Genomic DNA, 17,316 nt, shown 5'->3' with positions numbered 1-17,316 from the left:
AAAGATGATGCTGTGAAAGTGCTGCACTCAATATGCATTCACATTTGGAAAACTCAGCAGTAGCCACAGGACTGGAAAAGGTCAGTTTTCATTCCCCATCCTAAAGAAAGGCAATGCAAAAGAATATTCAAACTACCGCACAATGGCACTCATCCCACACGCTGGCAAAGTAATACTCAATATTCTCCAAGTCAGGCTTCATCAATAATGAATCATGAACTTCCAGATGTTCAAGCTTGTTTTAGAAAAGGCAGAGGAACCAGAGACCAAATTGCCAACATCCACCAGATCATCGAAAAAGCAAGAGTGTTACAGAAAATCATCTATTTCTGCTTTATTGACTATGCCAAAGCCTTAGACTGTGTGGATCACAATAAACTGTGGAAAATTCTGAGAGAGATGGGAATACCAGACCACCTGACCTGCCTCTTGAGAAACTTGTATGCAGGTCAGGAAGCAACAGTTAGAACTGGACATGGAACAACAGACTGGTTCCAAATAGGGAAAGGAGTACGTCAAAGCTGTATATTGTCACCCTGCTTATTTAACTTATATGCAGAGTACATCATGAGAAATGCTGGGCTGGAGGAAGCACAAGCTGGAATCAAGATTGCTGGGAGAAATATCAATAACCTCAGATATGCAGATGACACCACCCTTATGGCAGAAAGTGAAGAAGAACTAAAGAGTCTCTTGATGAAAGTGAAAGAGGAGAGTGAAAAAGTTGGCTTAAAGCTCAACATTCAAGAAAACTAAGATCATGGCATTTGGTCCCATCACTTCATGGAAAATAGATGGGGAAACAATGGAAACAGTGGCTGACTTATTTTTTTGGGCTCCAAAATCACTGCAGATGGTGATTGCAGCCATGAAATTAAAAGACGCTTACTCCTGGGAAGGAAAGTTATGACCAACCTAGATGGCATATTAAAAAGCAGAGACATTACTTTGTCAACAAAGGTCTGTCTAGTCAAGGCTATGTTTTTCTCAGTGGTCATGCATGGATGTGAGAGTTGGACTATAAAGAAAGCTGAGCTCCGAAAAATTAATGCTTTTGAACTGTGGTGTTGGAGAAGACTCTTGAGAGTCCCTTGGACTGCAAGGAGATCCAACCAGTCCATCCTAAAGGAGATCAGTCCTGGGTGTTCACTGGAAGGACTGATGCTGAAGCTCAAACTCCAATACTTTGGCCACCTGATGCAAAGAGCTTTCTCATTTAAAAAGATCCTGATGCTGGGAACGATTGAGGGCAGGAGGAGAAGGGGACGACAGAGGATGAAATGGTTCGGTGGCATCACTGACTCAATGGACATAGGTTTGTGTGGACTCCAACAGTTGGTGATAGACAGGGAGGCCTGGCGTGCTACAGGGTCTCAAAGAGTTAGACATGACTGAGGGACTGAACTGAACTGATTCCAATGATATAGGTGAATTGGAAAGATAAAACATATTGAAAATGTTGGCCAAATAACTATTTCAGTAATATAAAAGGTTAAATGGAAAAAAGCAAAATTTCTTCTGGTGTTGACACATATGGTGTTAATTCCATAACTGTGTATCACAATTTGTCTTGGAGTATGAGAAGCTTATATAGTACTCTTTTCTCTCCCATTTTGTATTCATTATTGGTGAAAAAAGTAGATATAGAGCTACTAAAAATTTGCTTTATAAAGATCCCAAGGGAAGGAGGCTTTCTTGATAGAATGCACTGCTGTATGAATTCTCTGCTTCTCTATCTCTAGAAAAGAGCTGAGTTGCTAGCCAAGCTCTAAAGTGGGTTATGTAGTTCAATGGAGTGGAATCACATAAACGCCTGAGTGGATTATTAGCTTATTGGACTAAAGTCACTACATTACAAGGACCATTATACATACTCACACATATACACATAAATGCACACACTACTTTTCCAACAAAATGTCCATGAGGCATCAAAAGACTCTGAACAGACCGTATGATGTTAGAAATTGTGTTGAGGGAAATTGATGGAAGTGGATTTGAAAATATTTAATCCTTTTTAGAGAGTATTTTATCAACTTCATAAATGTAAAATCTTTACTTTGTATATGGAATTCGTTCAGTATTCAGAAGGCTGTCTTTTCGTAATGATATTTTATAGTAATTTGATTGATCTATGTTTTGTTTCTTGAGGGGGGCTTGTTTTTGATCAATACATGCAAGAATTCCATTCAGCTACATCCTAGGCCCTATTACTTTGGCTTTTAACTTTATACACAATACTTTTGGCTTTATAAAGAATAGAGATATAAACAAAACAAAAAACAACCTATGGAATGTGAGAAAATATTTGCAAATAATGCTATCAACAAGGGTTCAATTTACATAGTATAGAAACAGCTCATATAAATTAGTATTTAGAAAAGTAAACAACCCAATTGAAAAATGGGCAGAAGAGCTGAACAGGCATTTTTCCAATGAGAAAATGCAGATGGCCACCAGAGACATTAAAAGATGTTCAAAATTGCTAATCATCAAGAAAATGCAAATCGAAACCACAATGAAATATTACCTCACACATGTCAGAATGGCTATCATCAGAAAGAACAGAAATAACATGTTGGTGAGGGTGTGGAGAAACAAGAACCCTCCATCACTTTTGGTAAGACTATAAATAGGTGCAGGCATTGTGGAAAATAGTATGGAGGTTTTTCAAAAAACTAATAATAGAACTACCATATGACCCAACAGTTCCACTCCTGGATATATGAAAAAAAAGCATAAATATTAATGTGAAACCATTCATGCTCCCCATGCTGTATTCACAGCAGCAATATTTACAAATGCAAAATATGGAAACACCCTAAGTGTCCATAAACAAATGAATGAATAAAAAAGATGTAGTATGTGTATGTACTTACATACATACACCATAGAGTAGTACTAAGCCATAAAGAGGAACAAAATTCTGCCAATTACAGAAACATGGATGGACTTGGAGGGTATTGTGCTAGTGTAATAAGTCAAAAATAGAAAGACAAATACTGTATGATATCACTTACATGTGGATTGTAAAAAAATTACAAAAAACTGTTGAATATAACAAAAAGAAGCAGATTCACAGACACAGAGAACAAACTAGTGGTTACCAGTGGGGAGAGGGAAGGGAGGAGGGGCAATATAGGGGTAGGGATAAAAACTATTAGGTATAAAATAAGCTACAAAGATATATTGTACAACATGGGGAATATAGCCAATATTTTATAATTATAGATGGAGTATAAACATTACAAAATTGTGAATCACTATATTATACACCTGTAACTTACATAATATTTTACAGCAACTATACTTCAATAAAAAATAATCAAAAAAGGACATCAAAAATTAATATTACATCTCTTTTTTACTTTTTTCTGTTTTTGGTCAGATAAACCATTAAATTCAAATCATATTTTATCACTAAGTGAAAAATATCCTTTTCTCCAACTTGTATGTGGAACTAAATATCTTCTCCATATTGAAACTGAGGAAGTTTCAGGGATGTGGCCTCCTGTTTATCCCTCATAGGTTATTGTGTGTTAATTTCCCTTCTATCTATCTATATGCACAAATGTGATACAGTGTTTTGTTTCTATGATTCTAAATCTAGTATCATGTGCAGCAATGATTAATTATTATCTTCCAAGCTTTAAACATCATATTGGCAGAATCATAATGGTAGTTAAAAAAAGGTAAATTCATTTAAATGAAGATTATTTTCATCACAACCCCAAAATAACTTTGTCCAAAATGGAAAACATTTATATTCATTCTTTTATAAGTTAATACAAACAATTCCCCAGCCTTATGTATGTGGAAGGAGGTTTTCTGTAGGTTACAAAATTTATTTTCACAGGAGTATATTTAAAGTCACAGAAGAATGGAATCTCAAAGTTCAAAGACAGCAGAAAGTGAAGTCAGTGAAGTCACTCAGTCATGTCTGACTCTTTGTGACCCCATGGACTGTAGCCCACCAGGCTCCTCTGTCCATGGGATTTTCCAGGCAAGAGTACTGGAGTGGGTTGCCATTTCCTTCTCCAGGGGATCTTCCCGACCCAGGGATGGAACCCAGGTCTCCCGCATTGTAGGCAGATGCTTTACCATCTGAGTCACCAAAGACAACAGAGTGGTTCTCTATTCAAATATTTTACCCAGTTAAAAATTCCCTTTATGAATCAACTTTCAAAATAGTTAAGTAAAAACCTTGATGTACTTGTTCTCATCTTAAAAGATGAAAATATGTCTGAAACAAATGAAACAAGACTATTTCTTAACTCAATGATTAACCAAAGCCACAGAACAAACAAACATGGTCTATCCAATATAAACTATTGACTCTCAGTAAGACATCAAGATCTGGCATTTTAATTTATGTCTATTTCTTTTACTTATCCTAGGCTAACTGGTGCCAAAAGCTGCAGACAGTGGAGAGATCCAACCTCTTCTGAAGTTCTCTTAAGAGCACCATCCCTAGAGCAAAATAAATATTTCATACAAAATTATTGCTCACTGGAAAGTCAGCATTCTCAAGTTCTGGTTACTGTTTTATTTGATTCAGTTATCCAAACAATAACAAAATCTGGGAACATCTTGGCTGCCTGACTGTGATTTCTGATGGGGCAAAGGAGAACCTGGACAGGAGTTTAAAAGGATGTACTGGAAAACTAACAATGATAGAGAATGTTGGGAAGCTCTGACATATTTCTGGCAATCTAGTAGGATTCACTTATGCAGAAAGTTCTGCACATACCTAGTAAAATCCTATGAAGGAAAAATTTCTCAGTCACTCACCTCTTGATGATCTTGAGACCCTATGCAAGCAGGAAGTGAAATTTAAGTGTCTTGAAAACTTCTTGAAGTTTATAGTGCTCTTTCTCAGATACGTCCCCTTGGGGAAAAAGTAGAAGATATAAAGGAAAGATATTTAAGCAAACATGATTCATTCTTGCCTCACTGCTAAATTTTACTGACACAAGTGTGGTCTTTAAGAAGCCCACACTTTAAAATTAAACAACTTTACAGAAAAACTGGCAGGGCACTCAATGGTTACACACTGCCAGGAATACATAATATACTTTAATAGCCCAATGTTGTTGCTTAGCTAAGCAGCAGTAAGAAAGTAAAAAACAAGAACAAACCAACAACAACACATTTTAGGGGGTGGGGAGTGTGGAAGGACTTGATACAGGCTTGTAATAATATATTATCTAAAATATCTAGTTTTCAGGCACTAAGTAAAAAACTCTTAAAGAAACAGGAAAGTATGTTACATAAAAAATGAAAAAAGTAATCAGCAGGAAAAGTCCCTGAGGGACCCAGATTTTATACTAAGTAAATAAGACTTTATCAGCTATTATAAATATTTTCAAAGAACTAAAGGAAATCATGTCTAAAGAATTCAAGGTTAAGTATGGGAATAAAGTATTACCAAATAGAAAATATCAATAAAAGGATAGATATTATAAATAAAAGAATAAATGATAAATTCTGGAGTTGAAATAAAAATATACTAGAGGGGTTTAAAAATAGATATGAACTGGCAGATAAAGAATCATCAAACTTGAAAATTGGCCAATAGAGAGTATGAAGTCTGAAGATCAAAGAGAAAAAAAAACGATTTCAGGAATGAAGGGCGCCTCAGAAACCTGTGGGATATCATCATACTAAAGCATACTAAAGCACAGGTGATTCACAGAAGGAAAAAATAAATTGAACAGAACAGAAAAAATACTTAAGGAAAAAATATATGAAAAATTCCTAAATTTTAAGTAAAATATTAAGCCACACATTTCAGAAGCTTAATGATCTCTAAGGAAGAAAAACTTATAGATCCACACCTAGACACATCACAGATTAATGAAAATCATAGGCAAAGAGCAAATCTTGAAAGTAGCAAGAGAAAAAAAAAACTATCATATGAAATAGATCCCTTAGTAAGATTAGCAGGTGAATTCTTATGAGAAAACATGGAGACCAGAAGGCAGATACAACCAGTCAATCCTAAAGGAAATCAACCCTGACTATTCATTGGAAGGACTGATGCTGAAGCTGAAGCTCAAATACTTTGGCCACCTGATGCAAAGAACTGACTCATTGGAAAAGACTCTGATGCTGGGAAAGACTGAAGGCAGGAAGAGAAGGGGAAGACAGAGGATGAGATGGTTGGATGACATCATCAACTCAATGGACATAAGTTTGAGCAAACTCTGGGAGATAGTGAAGGACAGGGAAGCCTGGTGTGCTGCAGTTCTTGGGGTCGCAAAGAGTCAGACACAACTTAGTGACTGAAAAATGAAATAAGGCAGTTGCGTGATATTTAAGGTATTTAACGGAAAAGATTTTTAGTCAAGAATTTTATACCCAGCTTAAATTTCTTTCAAAAGTGAAGAGAAATTAATACATTTCCTTGTAAACAAAAGCTGAAAGAAACTGTCACTAGCAGAGCTGCCTTACCAGAAATACTAAAGAGAATTCTTCAGGCTGCAATGAAATGACAGTGGGCTTTTGTTGGTCCTTTATTGGACCGGAACCTGGTGGTCTGGAGTCGATGATGAGAGAGTGAAAGAAGGAAAGAGGCTAATATTCCCTGGGTTATGCAGCCAGCTTTCGCGCTCCAGGGAATCAGCCAGAAATAGAGAGAGAGAGAGAGAGAGAGAGAAAGAAAGAAGACAGAAAGACAGACACGGGGACCCAAGCTCTGATGGAGCAAAGGTGCTTTACTGAATTCTGTAAGAGTATATATACCAGTAGCTTCTTTAGATAAAGATCAAGAGACCAGACTTTACAAGTTTACCAAGGAAGCAAGGAGCAATAGAGGCCATAAGGCCAAAAGGCGATCCATATGAAAAGAGGGTCATAAATAGTTACTTTTCACCATATGGAAAAGCTAATGAAGGAAATCCTATGCAAGCATCCCATCTCTTTGATCTCCGTCCTGGGAGAGGCTTGCCTGCTCCTCTCACCCAACATGGACTGATAAGGAACAGAGGGCTCAAGAGAGATAGGAAACAGCACACAGGAAGCCTCCTGTTAAATGCTTCCTGACAGACTTTAACTCAGAACCATTTGAAGAAATAAAGTGAAATAGTATAGGTAACTACATAGGTAAATAAGACAACATACACATATGTTTTGCTGGTACTATTTTTCTTGCAACTTTTAAAAACAATTTCATGAAATAATCATTATACGGTATACTGATGGGTTTTTTTAATATGTTTTTGTATATATGTGTGTGTTTATATATGTGTGTGTGTATGTATATGTGTATATATATATATATATATATATATATATATATAATTTGAACTGCAATAAAAGTACAGAGAAGGGGGATGATGTTCAAAGGAATTAAAAAGATAAACTAGAAACTGTCTAAAATAAATTGGGCAAGAATATAAGAACAGAGAAACAAAAGATGTAAAACATGTAAAAACTAATAGAAATGACAGAAGTGAATCCTACTTTATCAGTAACTACATTAAGCATAAATAGAATATTAAGTTCATTTAAAAAGCAGATATTGATAGAATGGATATATGCTGAAAGAAACATAAGTTTTAAAAAATATGTTAAAACAAAAAAAAGAAATATGTTAAAACAAAAATAATACAAGGATATGTACTATGCAGACTTTATAAGAGAGCTAGAATGGCTAAACTAATACCAATCAAAATTGACTTGAAAACAAACATATTTGTTACAGAAAGTTAATGACATTATATAATGATAAGAGAATCATCCATCAATAAAAAATAATTATGAACATACTATGTACCTAACAACAAAATCCCCAAATACATGAAAAAAAACTTGACAGAATTGAAGGAATAAATAGAAACATCAACAATAATAGAAAATTCCATTATAATGGGTGGAAATCTAGGCTGAAGATCAACAAAGAAATAGAAGACTTGAACAACACTAATACTAACAGATGTTTATTCAATGTTCTACCCAATAACAGCAGTATACACATTCTTCTCAGGCCACATGAAACTTTCTAAAGGATAGACATATGCTAGACTCTAATATAATCCTGAAAATAATTTAAATGATGTGAAATAAATGAAATATGATGTCCAGCCAACAATTAAACTAAATTATAAGTCAAAAACAAAAACTTAGGGAAAATTACAAATATATAGAAAATTGAAAAGCTACTTCTAAATAGCCAATTAATCAAAGAAAAAAATCAAGAGACAAATTAGAAGATAATTTGAGGAAAGTAAAAATGAAAACATGACAACCCAAAACTTCTGAAATGCAGCTAAAATAGTTTAGAGAGAAAATTATATTTGTAAGCACATAAAAATGAAGAACAATATAAAATAAATAATCTAACTTTCCATCTTAAGGAAACAAAGAAAATCAAACTTAAGCAAAAGCAAAGAAAAGGAAGGAAATGATAAATATTTGAGTGGGAATAAATGAAATAGAAAATAGAATCAATGAAACCGAAATTTGGCATATTGAACAGCTTTATAAAATTTACACACTTTACATAGACTGACCAATAAAGGGGAGAGAGAACTAAACTCATACCAAATTGCTAAAATCAGGAATGAAAGAGGGGACATTCACTGCTGTAATGACCTTACAGAAGTAAAATGGATATAAAGGAATGGTTTAAACAACTGCATTCCAGAAATTTAGATCATTTAAATCAAATAGGAAAGTTCTGAGAAAGACACAAGCTATCCAAAGTGATCAACAATTAGAAAATAAAAAGCAAAGAGATGAAATTACTAATTTTTGAAAATCTGATAATGACATTATCAGGGGCAAATGGCTGTGATAAGAAAATAGCTATTTTGAGTTGTTGCCATAAGAAAACAGCAATTTTGAGTTGTTGCCATAAGAAAACACCTATTTTGAGTTGTTGCCTATGCATTTAACAGTATGACAACCCTGCTCACACCCAGAACCTGGCATTTAGAAAAGACCTGAGCTTAGGATTCCCACCACATATTCCTGCTTTGATTTTCCCAAGGCATTTTTTTTTTTTAATTTTTATTAGTTGGAGGCTAATTACTTTACATCATTACAGTAGTTTTTGTTATACATTGATATGAATTAGCCATGGATTTACATGTATTCCCCATCCCAGTCCCCCCTCCCACCTCCCTCTCCACCCGATCCCTCTGGGTCTTCCCAGTGCACCAGGCCCGAGCACTTGTCTCATGTACCCAACCTGAGCTGGTTATCCGTTTCACCCTAGATAATATACATGTTTCAATGCTGTTCTCCTGAAACATCCCACCCTCGCCTTCTCCCAGAGTCCACAAGTCTGTTCCATACATCTGAGTCTCTTTTTCTGTTTTGCATATAGGGTTATCGTTACCATCTTTCTAAAGTCCATATATAAATAACCATTTAGGGTTGAGCCCTCCAAAAATTAGTGATCTGTGTCCCAACTACCTTATAAGTAATAGATGATTGCTACCCTGCTCTCCATTTCCTACTTACTATTGATGTGGGATGGGAGACTTCCTTTCCCCTGGCTTATTTCCTCTCCATTTCCTCCTACCTTCCCCATCATTCTGAGATTTTTGTAAGTAATAAATCCTGTGACTTGACTCTCTTTATGTGGGTGTATTGAAACTGTTCAGTTCAGTTCAGTCACTCAGTCGTGTCCTACTCTTTGTGACCCCATGGACTGCAGCACACCAGGCCTCCCTGTCCATCACCAACTCCCAGAGTTTACTCAAACTCATGTCCATTGAGTCAGTGATGCCATCCAACCATTCTCATCCTCTGTCATCCCCTTCTCCTCCCACCTTCAATCTTTCCCAGCATCAGGGTCTTTTCAAATGAGTCAGTTCTTCGCATCAGGTGGCCAAAGTATTGGAGTTTCAGCTTCAGCATCAGTCCTTCTGATGAATATTCAGGACTGATTTCCTTTAGGATGGACTGGTTGGATCTCCTTGCAGTCCAAGGGACTCTCAAGAGTCTTCTCCAACACCATAGTTCAAAAGCATCAATTCTTCAGCCCTCAGCTTTCTTTATAGTCCAGTTCTCACATCCATACATGACTGCTGGAAAAACTACCTTTTATCAAAACAACCCTAGGGTTTTCATTTCCACAAAGTGTTACTGAACCAAATATGAGTCTGTTCATTCTCACAGAGTAAAGCCAATCTACTGACACCAATTGTGGTGAAATATTTACTACAGCATTTATTACAGGCACCAAACTAGGAGTCTAGGCAGTTAATGCTCAAAATATGAGAACTCCTAATTCTTCTGATTAGTTGTTGGTGAGGTAATTGAGAATCAGCAAAATAGACCTTCTTGTTCCAACTGGTCTGGCATCTTCATGTGCTTGTGGTCAGCATGCGGTTAACTCCTTCCATCTGTTGGAACTTTTATGATCTGCAAAACAGCTCAAAGGACATGGCTCAGAATTTTACCTATAGCCCTTGAGGAGGAACTAAAGGTCCTTGACTGTGTTTAATGGCTAAACTATTATCATTTTGTCTTGCTTAGCTGTTTTCCTTTGTTCCTGTTGTTCCTTTGTTTCCTTTGTTTGAATGAGAGCCATTTCTCTGATTAAATGTATTATTTGGAACTCTGGGAAGGCCTCGGAGGCTTATGTTTTTATACAAACAAGAGGCAGGCAGAGCACTTGGCAGAGGGGGTCAGTCCCAGCAGGCCCCATAAGGTTCTGCTTGTTTACAACAGTGGGAGCTCGAATGCTGAGGAAACCACGTTTGTACCCCCACGCAAATTCTTTAGCTGCAACTAGCTGACTAACTTCTCCCAGATCACTCGGTTGAACCACTGTTTGCTGCCTGTCTAAGATGTTACTTTGTGCTGCTGAGTATTGCTGCTGCTTGGTGTTACTGCATATTCCCTAATACTGTGAAAGGTCAGATTCCCCTGCAGAGACAGATTGGCAAGCCCCAGTCTGAAGTGGGTGAATTTCCCATTAATCTATTCTGTAGTGTCAGGTCTGGAAATTATCAGTTATATTCATATGTGAAAGTCCCTGTCCTGAGCCAATGTGAGCTAACCAGGATGGTAGGGCTCTCTGCCTCTTTCTCTCAGGCAGGGACTGGAGTAGGGTAGGGCTGGGTGGGGATTTCAGGCTCTCAGGTCCTGGGAGCCAAGCAGACTTCCTCTAGATTAGTGCTACAAGGGAGACAGCAACATATGAGTTGAGGATGAGGCAACATTCATACCAGGTGTCCCCTCCCACTATTCATCTACCAAAATGTCTGACACCAGTGTGGCCATAAAACTGAGACAAAAAATTATACTATGATAGAAGTGCAAGGTTTTCTAGAAAAATTTTGTCCAAAGGAGGTGGGAGAAGGGAGCTAAATATAAGGTCATTCTGTTACAATTCATTTAAATTTCAGATACAGTACAATAGGCATTAGATTGCTTCTATGCTGTAACTAAACATGAAAAAAAGAGAATCTTTCTGAAGACCCAAATCTGGTTTTCTGGTACAGGTAAATGAACCCCACTTTCCCCTCAGCTAGAAACACAGTATAGGGGCTCTAGGGGATATGGTGGCATATGACTAAATTTTTTTTTACCAAGACTACTCATGTGCCTCCAACCTTTACTGTTTATGGAGATTTATAAATATATATATACATATATTATTTATAAATACACATATATATAATTTAATTTGCAAATTAACACTTCTATATGTTATATATAAAGTTGTTAAGAGAGTAAATTCTAGTTCTCATCACAAGGAAAAACTGACTTACAGTTGTGGATACTTTTTGTCTGCTCTGGAAACTGGACCTGAATGGGTACAATTAACCTCACAAATCCCCATTATCTCTCTCACTCCATCTTTTACTGTCCCCTCATTACTTAAATAGAGCCACAGTAACATTCTTTCTGTATCTGCATCACACCAAACAAATCACACTTCAAGGTCTTTGCACTTGCTATATCTAGAACGTGCTTCCCCTAGTTTGTTAACATGCCTCATCCCTTCACCTTCATTTTTTACACAAAAATTTCTTCTGGATATATAAAGCCTGTCCCAAGCACTTTACTAAGAAGCCTATAAAATTAAACTTGCTTGCCTCTTTACCATGCTTCAGATACTTTCTATCTCCTTCACTATTCTATTTTGCTCAAGAACATTTATCATGATCTAATATACTATATATTTTATTTATCTCAATTTTCATGGCCTATCAAACTGTTCCTCTCCCAGCTATATTTGTATGAACATGTGCACAAATGCACACCCACCCATATATATATATATATATATGTTGGAATGTAAGCTCCATAAGTGCAAGAATTATTGTTGACTCTCTTCACTGCTTTATTGCCAGTGCTTAAAACAGTGCCTAGTAGATGATAGTCCTCCAAAAGTTATTTGTTGAAGATACAGATAATTTTGAAGTTTTGGCTGTAAAATTTGCAGCATTATAATAGGACCATGGGAGATCCCACATGAATTTTTTTCTGGGTCTGCTTGTTAAGAATTCACTTTGGAAATCTTAATGCTTTCACTTCCCTTCACATCACAGCATCTTTTGAGGAGTCTTGCATATCTCTATTCTACCGGACTTTTGCACCCCAGGCTGTAGAAACAACTATTGTCAACATAGGGTCTTTCATCTCAAAGGCAGGAGGTTAAGCAGTGTTTTTTTAAAAAAAAAAAAAGAAGAATGTAACTCCTGTTTAGGTCTCATTGATAAGTATCCTTAACATGTAGTAATAGAAAAGATAACAGGACATTGAGTCCACTTTTATCTGGCATCCTGATGAGGAACACTAGTCATTTGATTAATTGAGGATTATTCTTCCTAGGACTCAGATTTTCTTGTCCGTGTGATCCTCCCACCAAGCTTATGATGACTATTTTTCAGAAAGAGAATGTATTCTGTAAAAATGTATGCAGATTCTCCCACTTACAACAGTCGATTTTAAAGTTAATACTTAATATGGTGAGTATTTTGTTCCTTGTTTTTATAGTGTTTTGCTTGATTCTCAATGCAGAACTTTGGTGGGGGCTAGGAAACTTATTGGATAGACTGGAAAAATTTAGTATCCAGATGGGTAGAGGTAGTGTATCAATTGGTATTTCAATTCTTCTCTGCAATGTAGATTTTAATTTCTTTTTTCTAATTTTGAAATAATTGTAGGTTCACAGGAAGTTATAGATGAATGTACAGGGAGGCCCCATGTAAACTTCACCTAATTCTCTCAATGAGAGAATCTTGCATAACTAAAATATAATATCAAAACATGGAAATTGACAATACTAAAATCCAGAAAACTTATTTATATTTTACCACTTTCACATGCCCTCATTTAGGCATCTATATATGTGTGTTTATAGTTTAATGTAATTTTCTCACATGTCCATTCATGTAACCTCCATCATGATCAAGATACAGAAGTGTTCCATCAGCAACCACAAGTCTCCCTTTTGCTTACTTAACCATTTGTTAAAACACATGTGGTCCAAAACAAATCTGTGTCCTAGATTTACCCTTGTTGCTACCAGTTTGCAATCTCTTTTATAAGTGATTTGTTGTTGTTCAGTTGCTAAGTCATGTCCCAACCCCATGAACTGCAGCATGCCAGGCTTCCCTGTCCTTCACTATCTCCCTGAGTTTGCTCAAACTCATGTCCATTGAGTCAGTGATACCATCCAATCATCTCATCCTCTGTTGCCCCCTTCTCCTTCTGTCCTCAATCTTTCCCAGCATCAGGGTCTTTTCTAATGAGTCAGCTCTTCACATCAGGTGACCAAAGTATTGGAGCTTCAGCTTCAACATCAGTCCTTCCAATGAATATTCAGAGTTGATTTCCTTTAGGATTGACTGGTTTGATTTTCTTGCAGTCCAAGGGACTCTCAAGAGTCTTCTCCAGCACCACAGTTTGAAAGCATCAATTATTTGGTGCTAGCCTTCTTTATGGTCCAACTCTCACATCCATACATGACTACTGAAAAACCATAGCTTTGACTATACAGACCTTTGTCAGCAAAGTGATGTCTCTGCTTTTTAATACACTGTCTAGGTTTGTCATAGCTTTTCTTCCAAGGAACAAGTGTCTTTTAATTTCATGGCTGCAGTCACTGTCCACAGTGATTTTGAAGTCCAAGAAAATAAAATCTGTCACTATTTCCATTGTTTCCCCATCTATTTGCCATGAAGTGATGGGACAAGATGCCATGATCTTAGTTTTTTGAATGTTGAGTTTTAAGCCAACTTTTTCACTTTCCTCTTTCACCTTCATCAAGAGGATCTTTAGTTCCTCTTCTCTTTCTGCCATAAGGGTGGTGTCATCTGTGTATCTGAGGTTATTGATATTTCTCCCGGCAATCTTGATTCCAGCTTGTGCTTCATCCAGCCTGGCATTTCACATGATATACTCTGCATATAAGTTAAATAAGCAGAGTGACAATATACAGCCTTGATATACTCCTTTCCCAATTTTGAGTGCTTTCAAAGATAGTTTTTCTTTTTTAAAATTTTATGCTGAACTTCTCCACTCTTCCCTGGTGGCTCAGATGGTAAAGCATCTGCCTGCAATGCAGGAGACCCGGGTTCAATCCCTGGGTTGGAAAGATCCCCTGGAGAAGGAAATGGCAACCCACTCCAGTACCCTTGCCTGGAAAATCCCATGGATGGAGGAGCCTGGCAGGCTATAGTCCATGGAGTCGCAAAGAGTCAGACAAGACTGAGTGACTTCACTTTCTTTTCTCCACTCTACCACCTCTCCATGGGATTTAGGCCAATGTGACATTAGGTAGTAAAAGAAAGACAAAAACCTCATGATAAGAACTATTGTCTTCTCAAAACCATAGACCTTCAGATAGCTAAGGTTTGGTAAAAGTTAAGCTTATTGCTCTATCTCTTCCTTTATAATGTTCCCTAGACCTGCCAGTGCCCCATGCAAATGAACTGATCTCAAGAAAAGTCCACTGATACACTAGACAAATCAAAACATTTCTTTTTTTTAAGAGTTGCTTTGTGCATTTAAAAAAATTATTTTATACTTAAGTGTAGTTGATTAGCAATGTTATGTCAGTAGGAGGGTAGAAGGGAGGCACAAGAGGGAAGGGCTATATCTGTGTTTATGTGTGTATGTATGGCATCTGGTGACTGCAGCCACTAAATTTATATACATATACACATATACATATATATATGGGGGAAGGGGAGAGTAATGGGTGATTTGTGTTGTACAGCAGAAACCAGAACAATATTGTAAAGCAATTATCCTCCATTTAAAAAAAATTATAAAATGATTGAATGGAGAACAGAAAAATAAATTAATGTTACAGTAGTTTCAAGTGTATAGCAAAGTGATTCAGTTATTCCTATATATATATAGATATATATATATAATGTATATACACATGTATCTATTCTTTTTCAAGTTCTTTTCCCATTTAGGTTATTACAGAATATTGAACAGAGTTCCCTGTGCTATACAGTAGGTCCTTGTTGGTTATCTGTTTTATATATGTATCCATTCTCTGCCAAACTCCCCTCCCATTCAAGCGGCCACGTAATATTAAGCAGAGTTCTACATGCTCTATTGTAGGTACTTGTTGCTTATCTTTTTTTCTAATTAATTATTTTTAAATAATTTGTTTTAATTATTTTAATTGGAGGAAAATTTATTTACAATATTGTGGTGGTTGCTTATCTGTTTTAAAAATACCAGTGTATGTATGTGAATCCCAACCTCCCAATCTATCCATCCCCCCAATCCATTCCCCTGGTAGCAATAAGTTTGTTTTCTAAGTCTGTGAGTCTTTTTTTTTTTATTTTGTAAATAAGCTCCTTTGTATCATTTTTTTTAGATTCCATATATAAACAATATCATATTTGTCTTTCTCTGTCTGACTTACTTCACTTAGTATGATAATTTCCAGGTCCATCCATGTTGCTGCAAATGGCATTATTTCATTTTTTTTAATGACTGAGTAATATTCCATTGTATATATGTGTCACTTCCTTTATCTGTTCATCAGTTGATGGACACTTAGATTGCTCCCATATCTAGGCTATCGTAAACAAAGCTGCAATGATCATTGGGATGCATGTATCCTTTCAAACCATGGTTTTCTCCAGATATATGCCCAGGAGTGGGATTGCTGGATCATATGGTAGCTCTATTTTTAGTTTTTTAAGGAACCTCCATACTGTTCTCCATAGTGGCTGTACCAACTTACATTCCCACCAACAGTGTAGGAGGGTATCCTGTTATTCATACCCTCTCCAACATTAACTGTTTGTAGACTTTTTGACGATGGCTATTCTGACTGGAGGGCTTCCCTCATAGCTCAGTCTGTAAAGAATCTGCCTGCAATGCTAGAGACTCAGGTTTGATCCCTGGGTTGAGACGATCCCCTGGAGAAGGGCATGGCAACCCACTCCAGTGTTCTTGCCTGGAGAAATCCATGGACAGAGGAGCCTGGTGGGCCACAGTCCATGGGGTCTCAAAGAGTCAGACACGACTGAGCGACTAACACACACATTCTGACTGGTGTGGGGCCATACCTCATTGTAGCTTTGATTTGCATTTCTCTAATAATTTGTGATGTTGAGCATCTTTTCATGTACTTCTTGGCTATCTGTATATCTTCTTTGGAAAAAATGTCTATTTAGGTCTTCTGCCCATTTTTTGATTGGTTTATATATATAAATAAATAAATATATTTTTTGATTGGTTTATATATATAAATAAATAAATATATTGAGCCACACTAACAGTTTGTAAATTTTGGAGATTAATCCCTTGTCAGTCACATTGTTTACAAATATTTTCTCCTATTCTGTGGTTGTCTTTTTGCTTTGTTTATGATTTCCTTTGCTGTGCAAAAGCTTTTGAGTTTATTTAGGTCCCATTTGTTTATTTTTGTTTTTATTTCCATTATTCCAGGAGATCGAAAAATGTATTGCTTCAATTTATGTCAAAGAATGTTCTGCCTATGTTTTCCCCTAAGAGTTTTATAGTATCTGGTCTTACATTTATATCTTTAATCCATTTTGAGTTCATTTTTGTGCATGGTGTTAAAGAATGTTCTCATTTGTTTTACATGTAGTTGTCCAGTTATCCCAGCACCATTTATTGAAGTTACTATCTTTTTTCCATTGTATACTCTTGCCTCCTTTGTTGTAGATTAAATGATCATAGGTTCATTGGTTTATTTCTGGCTTTCTATCAAGTTCCATTGGTCTTTATTTCTGTTTTTTTGTGCCAGTACTGTACTATTTTGATGACTTTGTAGTATGGTGTGAAGTCAGGTACTCTGATTCCTCCAGCTTCATTTTTCTTTCTCAGGATTGCTTTGGCTTTTCAGGGTCT

The sequence above is a fragment of the Odocoileus virginianus genome, unplaced genomic scaffold (genome assembly GCF_023699985.2).
Source record: "Odocoileus virginianus isolate 20LAN1187 ecotype Illinois unplaced genomic scaffold, Ovbor_1.2 Unplaced_Scaffold_2, whole genome shotgun sequence".
Taxonomy (NCBI): Eukaryota; Metazoa; Chordata; class Mammalia; order Artiodactyla; family Cervidae; genus Odocoileus; species Odocoileus virginianus.
The sequence above is the reverse complement of the archived record's forward strand: the minus strand, read 5'-3'. Positions refer to the sequence as shown.